This window comes from Heterocephalus glaber, unplaced genomic scaffold, assembly GCF_053883595.1.
Source record: "Heterocephalus glaber isolate CG9 unplaced genomic scaffold, H.glaber_assembly_v1.0 deba00001689, whole genome shotgun sequence".
NCBI lineage: Eukaryota > Metazoa > Chordata > Mammalia > Rodentia > Bathyergidae > Heterocephalus > Heterocephalus glaber.
The window spans coordinates 11,740,425-11,747,218 of record NW_028258414.1 but is presented as its reverse complement, the minus strand read 5'-3'; positions in this window follow the sequence as shown (position 1 = coordinate 11,747,218).

Below are 6,794 nucleotides of genomic sequence, written 5' to 3'. Positions count from 1 at the left end.
CAACTTTGCCATTTTCCCAGAGAATGGGGCTCATGAGCCTCATTTACTGAGCTCCTGGGGCTAGAATTGGGCCCAATACCTCCTTGGGTCCCTGTTGGATGTGGGAACTGAGCCCAGAGGCTACACGGGTGAGCAGGCCAAGTGAGATCCCCTGCTTGCCTGGCCTCCCTGTGTTCTTTCTCCCTTCACTCCATCCTGCCTCTGGGATCCAACCTAGGGGAGGAGAAAGCTCTGACCGAGAGATGGGAAATATTCCCGGTATTGTTCTAAGGCCGAAGCTTGCGGTTGTGGAGGGAGGTGGAGGGGGGTAGGGGCTGGGGAGGAGAGGTTAACAAGATTAAAAAAGCCATAATGAGACCGCAGCACAAACCCTGCAATTATGCTCCCAAATTTAATCAAAACAGCTTCCCGCACTGGGCCTGGAACACATCTAACAGGCCCCGTCAGGTTCTGCCTCCCAGGCCTAGCGCTTGAGACACCACGGAGCCCAAGTCTTGGTGCGGGGCATGCAGGGCGCAAGGGTGGGGTGGCTGTGCCCCATCCGACTCCTGCCCTGGGTCCCCTTGGACTCCCGCCTTCCCTTGGGGCCCCGAGTGAATCTCTGCTGGCAGCTCTCTGACCTTCGGCCTTCAGGCGAACCATGACCTTCCAGGCCTCCAGTGAGCAGCCAGTCTGGGATTCTCAGCCTCTATGATCCCACAAACCAATACCTGACAACAAATCTCTCCAGATCTCTCTCCTTTGGTTGTTTCTCCAGGGAACATCAGTTAATACAGCTGCTCACTCCACTGTGGACCCTCCAGGAGCAGGAGTTCGTCAGGGACCGTGTCCAGCTGCTGTGGTGCCGGGGCTCATTGTTTCTGCTCCACTGCCCGGGCCAGCCTGGTCAATAGAGAGCCACTGTCGGGAGAATGGAAATATTTCCCAATCCAGCAGAGGAAGGCCTGGTCCCAGGTCAGGAAATCTGAGCTCAACTGACCGCTCGATCAAAACCTCGAGCAAGTCCCTTAACCTCTCTGGGCCTCAGTTTCCTCAGCATCTGGCCTGGGACAGAGTCGGATGATACAGCAGCCTGTGTCTTAAGACAAGAAATACTGCAGAGGCTCAGGCTGGTGGGGAAAGACCTGTGGTCTCCTTGGGACCTGCTCATGCAGACACTGATGGCTCTGGGGCCAGGGGAAGGATGGGCTGGAGGTCAGAAATGATGCTGCCAGCCCAAGTCCTGCTGGTGGCTGAGCCTGCTAGGGGACAGGGACATGCAGGGAAATAATGATGCCAAAGCCCAGAGAAGTGGAGTCAATTTCTCAAGGTTGCACATCGAGCTGGTGCCACAGCTGCCTCTTATTCCAGAGTCAAGCCCTGCCGGTACAGAGAAGCTGGGAGCTTGGGTGTGATGTGTACCCATGACTGTCTCCCTGTGGGCTTCTACGCCTTGCAAACCACCTTTAGAACCATTGTCTCGCCTGACTCAGGAAACTCCTCTTGAGGAAGTTAGGGGACAGGACAGACCAAGGCTCAGAGGGCAAAGGCGACCTAGCACATCTCCTGGCCCATGGAAGGTCCCCATCCTCAAGCTCTGTCTTCCAGGACCAGGAGCAAGCTCCCCTCCCCTTATAGCCTACGATGGCCCATTTGCAAGAAGCCTGGCCACCACCCTGCCCCCTTTCTGTCCCTCGATGCTACTCACCTCCCCGCAGCCCCTACTGCCCACAGTCCCAAGTCACAAGGCCCCCTATTTGTTGGAAGCAGCCTCGTATTTCCTGGAGTTGAGCTGAGGGGCCTCAGCATGGGAAGATGATTAGAGGCCTCTCTGATGCACACGGTGGCCACAGGCTTCTCAGCCTTGCTGCAGGGGAAGGAGAAGCCTCCAAGGCGCTGGCTCAGGATTAGCAGGGAGGTCCAGCCTGGGCAGGGGGTTGAGTCTGAGCTATTTCTGACCCCTGAGGCAACACCAAGAACTCTGGCATTGGTAAGCTGGGCCAGGCTTTCCTACAAGAGCCTTTGCTGGAAACGGCTCAGAGAGGATTTCATCAGCCCACAGCATCCATTCATCCAGCAGACACAGATGGGTGTTAGAGCAGGAGGAGACAGGGGGGAACACAAGGCAGGGTTTCCACCCGGGACTCTGTCCAGCTGGGTGGCTCTGGGTTGCTCACTTGGCCTCTGAATCTCCTCTGCATCTGTACTGATACCGCCAACTCCCTGGACTCCTGGGCTGGCCTTGACAATCGAGCGACCTCCTATGACAAGACCTCCTATGACACGTGGTCTGTGGGCCTTTCTGAAGCAGATGAAACAAGCACTTGTTTCCCAGGGACACGAGAGACGGCCTGAAGTGCTGTTAGAGAGCTCAGATAAGGGGAGAGGAAGGCAGACACCTCCCACGGTGCTTGGGGCCCAGGAGAGAGGTCGCTGTGACCGTATTTAGAGGCAATGACAAAAGACAGAGGCATTTGGAGTGTGTGTGGGTGTGTGTGTGTGTGTGCATGTGCGTGTGTGTGTGCGTGTGTGTGTGTGTGTGTGACACAGTAGTTCCCGCCATGGGCCCAGGGCCACCACAGTGTGTCACATGAGTGTGTTAAAAATGCATTCTCCCCTGGTGTGGTGGTGCAGCCTTAGGAGCCTGAGGCAGAAGGAATGCCATGAGTTTGAGGCCACCCTGGGGCACACAATGAGTTCAAGGCCAGCCTGGACTATATATCCAGACCCCAAATGCGTTCTCTCCAGCAGATCCCAGACATGCATGATGCAAGCTCAGGGCAGGTCCTGGGCAGCTGGGCCTCACCCATCCTTCCCCCTGCAGGAGCAGCACCTGGGGTGACAGTGCAGGGATGCCAGCCAGCCCTGCCTCTGGGAGTGTCCTCTGGGTCTGCCCTCACCCAGCACAGGAAGGCTGGTAGTGTCAGGAACTACCAGCCCTGGCCCTTCTGCCCCCTCACCTCATTTACCTGGGCCATGACTGGTGCCTGGGGAGCCTCTGATCTATGGAGGAAGCTGGGGTCATCTCTGGACAGGGAGGGGCCCTGCTCAGCATGCAAGGGTCCCCTCCACCCTTCTGGGTTCCATCACTGGCACTGCTACTGTCCCAAGGTGATTGGACCGCTAAGTTAGGAAAACAGGATCAAGCCAAACTCTGGATGCAGCTACTTATTCACTGTGTCTCCGCCAGCTAATCAGTGGCAGAGCTGGGATTCAGTGCCAAGACCCGGCATGCCCCCGACCCTGGGGCTGAAGGACACACCCTGAGAGGGCACAGCACTGACCACCAGGAACCTGGGAGAGTTTGGTTCACCCCGGTGCTTTTTGAGCACAGACGTTTCCTTCAACATCTCCTTCCGGGCGTGGCCTAGGGGGCCACAGGCTGAGGGGCTGTTCTAGAATAAAAGGTCTTTGGGCAGGAATCAGGTCAAGGGATTTGGACTCAGGGTTGCTCTGTTGCTGCTTTCCCCTGTGATCTTGGGTAGGTCATGTACTGCACAGCCTCAGTCTCTTCATCTGTAAAATGGCCACACAAATCTCTGCCTCTCTTCTGGAGTTGTAGGGAAGGCTGACAAGAAGCATTTCTTTCTTTCTTCTTTCCTTTCTGTCTTTTCTTCTTTCTTTCTTTTTTTTTTTTTTTTGAGAGAGGGTCTCAATACATAGTCCAGCATGGTCTTGAACTCACTGTGTAGCTGGTCTCCTTCGGTGATCCTCCTGTCTCAGCCTCTCCAGTGCTGGGATCACAGGCTTGTGCCAACTTGGAAGCTTGTCATTCTTCATAGAGTAGGAACATCGCAGACCAAAGGACGGAGCAGTTTTGGGAACACTTAGTAGGTGTTGGGCACTGAGCTAAGGGCTGCGAATTAGATTCCCCGGCACAGGGCTTCTCCCTTGGGGTTCACCATTCAATGGAACAGATGGGTTGAGGCCTCCTGGAGAGGTGCCAGGGGAGCTGCACCATTGCAAACTGGGAACATGAGGTCACTTTCCAAGCATGAAATGCCATGGAAACCGAAGGACTTGGCCTGGGTTTGGGAGGATATGTAGACGTTTTCAGGCAACGAAAACAAGGTCTTTTAGAGCAAGGGGTGTTACATAGGTAAGGCAGGCAGAAGTCAACAGCTGGAGGAACCGCAAAGGGTCTCAGCCACGGGGTGGGGTGGGTTCAGAGTGGATCGGCAGAGAGCAGCAGTGATTTACCAGCTGTGCAGCCCTAAGCAAGCTATTCAACCTTTCTGAGCCTCCATTTTCTATTTTGTTAGAGGAAACTGGTTGTGCCTGATTCACAGGGTTGTTAGGTTTAGATGAGGTAAATGGGGAAGAACTTTGAACCTATATTATTTGCGTTTCATCTTTACAACCCTGGGAGCTGAGCTGGATGCCCATGTTATCTCATGTTTGGAGGCTGAGAGGTAAGACACTTGCTCAAGGGCACACAATAAATCCAAGATTCAAACCCAAAGGCTCGTTCCAGATCTGGCATTTTTTAACATCCTGTTAGATAAACACAAAAATCTTAAATGAAATGTTAGCAAGCCAAGCCAACTTTGAATGGAACCATGAATGGCCTGTGATCAAGTGTTATTTATTCCACATTCCAACATTAGTAAATCTGTCAACAGAAGGTACCACTTTGATAGGTAAAAGGAGATGCCATAGGATTTTTGCTTTGTTTTGCTTTGCTTTTTGAGACAGGATCTCACTGTGTAGTCCAAACTGGTCTTGAACTCACTATGCATTCCAGGCTGGCCTCAAACTCAAGGCAGTTCTCCTGCCTCAGCCTCTGGAGTGCTAGGATTACAGGCATGCAGCGTCACACCTGGCTTAGGACTATTTTTAAAAATAAGATCTACACGTGGTTCCACCGCCTGCCTTGCAAGCGCAAGGTTCCGAATTCGATCCCAGTACCAAAAAAAACAAAAGAAAAAGATCTGCATATCTCATTTAAGGCATTCTAAGTAAACTAGAAGTAAGAGACTGTCCTACCTTGACTTAAAAAAAACTGTTAAAAAAAAACTTCAGTCAATATTATAGTTACTGATAAAATCCTGCAAGTATTACTTTAAAATCAGGAAAAGGGAAATGATCTGTATAATACTCCATTATTAAACTTATTTAATGTTGTTCTGTGAACATTAAGACACAAAAAAACATGGAAAGAGATGAGGCTTGGAAGAAAGAGATACAGTTATCAGATGATACAATTATCTACCTAAAAAAATTCTCCAAACAATCAAAACTTATCAGAACTAATAATACTCAAATGTCTAAATGAAAGATAAACAAATATTTTTCGATTCTTTTTCCCTACGTGCCAACAAGAACCTGCAACAACACAACATTTGGGAAGGAAGTTCCCCATCTACAGCAGCCAGAAATACTGTAAAGATGGATTACCTCAATAATGAATATGTGGGACAATGTTCAAAAATTGGAATCAGGTGTGGTGGTGACTGCCTGTAATCCCCGCACCCAGGAGGCTGAGGCAGGAGGATTGCTGTGAGTTTGAGGCCAGCCTGGGCTACATAGTGCCTTCAAGGCCAGCCTGAACTACATAGCCAGACCCTGTCTCAAAAAAGAAAAAAGAAACAGAAAAAGTATGGTCATAACATAAGAAGTATGAGATAGGTAATGGAAGAGGGGAAAATAACCTGAAAGTAGAGTTGGGAATATTGTTGTGCCCACGTGCAAGTAAAACCAGTGGAAAAAAGGTGAAAATTCACAGCAACAAGGAAAGGAAACTTTACTGATTAACTGGTGTGGGGCAATTGGTTAACTATTTAGAAAATTAAATAAATTCAGCAATCTTCACTTCATACTCGCTGCCAAAATAAATTACAAAGGATTAAAGAGCTAAGCATAAAAAGCAAAGCCATAAAAATCTAAGAGAAAACAAAGATAAATATTTACCAGCTCATATAATGAGGCAGACCAAAGCCCTAGAAGGAGAAAAGACATAAAAGCAAAGAAGACAAAGATTTGACTAAAAGAAAATTAAAATCTTCCAAACTCTCAGAAATGTTGTAAACAAGACTAAAAAGGCTCATCCCAAACTTGAAATCATTGTAATAAGTAAGATAGAAGGATTGATCTTAATATATAATTTCATCCAAACTGATAAGGGAACAACTGAAATACCGATGGAAAATCAGCAGAATATTCAGGGAAGATTTACAGGGGAAATGCAAATGAATGACCATCAAAATACAAATAATTTAAAATGTGCCATAAATATATTTTAAAATCTTGCTTAAATTACTAAATTAAAACATTGCAAACTGATATTACTCTATATGGACAGACAGGGACCCATCACACCTTCATACATTAGAATGCAATTTGGTCTTACCTTTTAAGAACCCCAAAAAAGAGCCAGATGTGGTCGCCCAGACCTCTGACCCCAGCACTCCCGAGGCTGAGATGGGAAAGTTGTAAGTTTGAGGCCGGCCTGAGCTACATAGTAAGACCCTGTCTGGAGAAAAAAAACACCCCAAATTTCCTCTGGCACAATGAATCCCTTTCTAGGAATCTAATCCAAAGAAATTATCAGGGCCTGGGATTTAGTTCAGTGGTGCTATGACTGCCTCGAAAGCACAAAGTCCTGAGTTCGATCCCCAGTACCAGAAAAAAAAAAGAAAAAGAAAGAAAAAGAATTTGTCAGACTTCAGTATAGATCTATGCATGTAAAACAGTGCTTGTCACAGACTCACGGCAGCAAAAGGATGAAACCAGCGCGATGTTTCCTGAGAATGGCAAGGTCTTCTCAAATAATGCTCGGGGAGAATATTCAAAGGTACGTTAAGAGGAAATGCTAC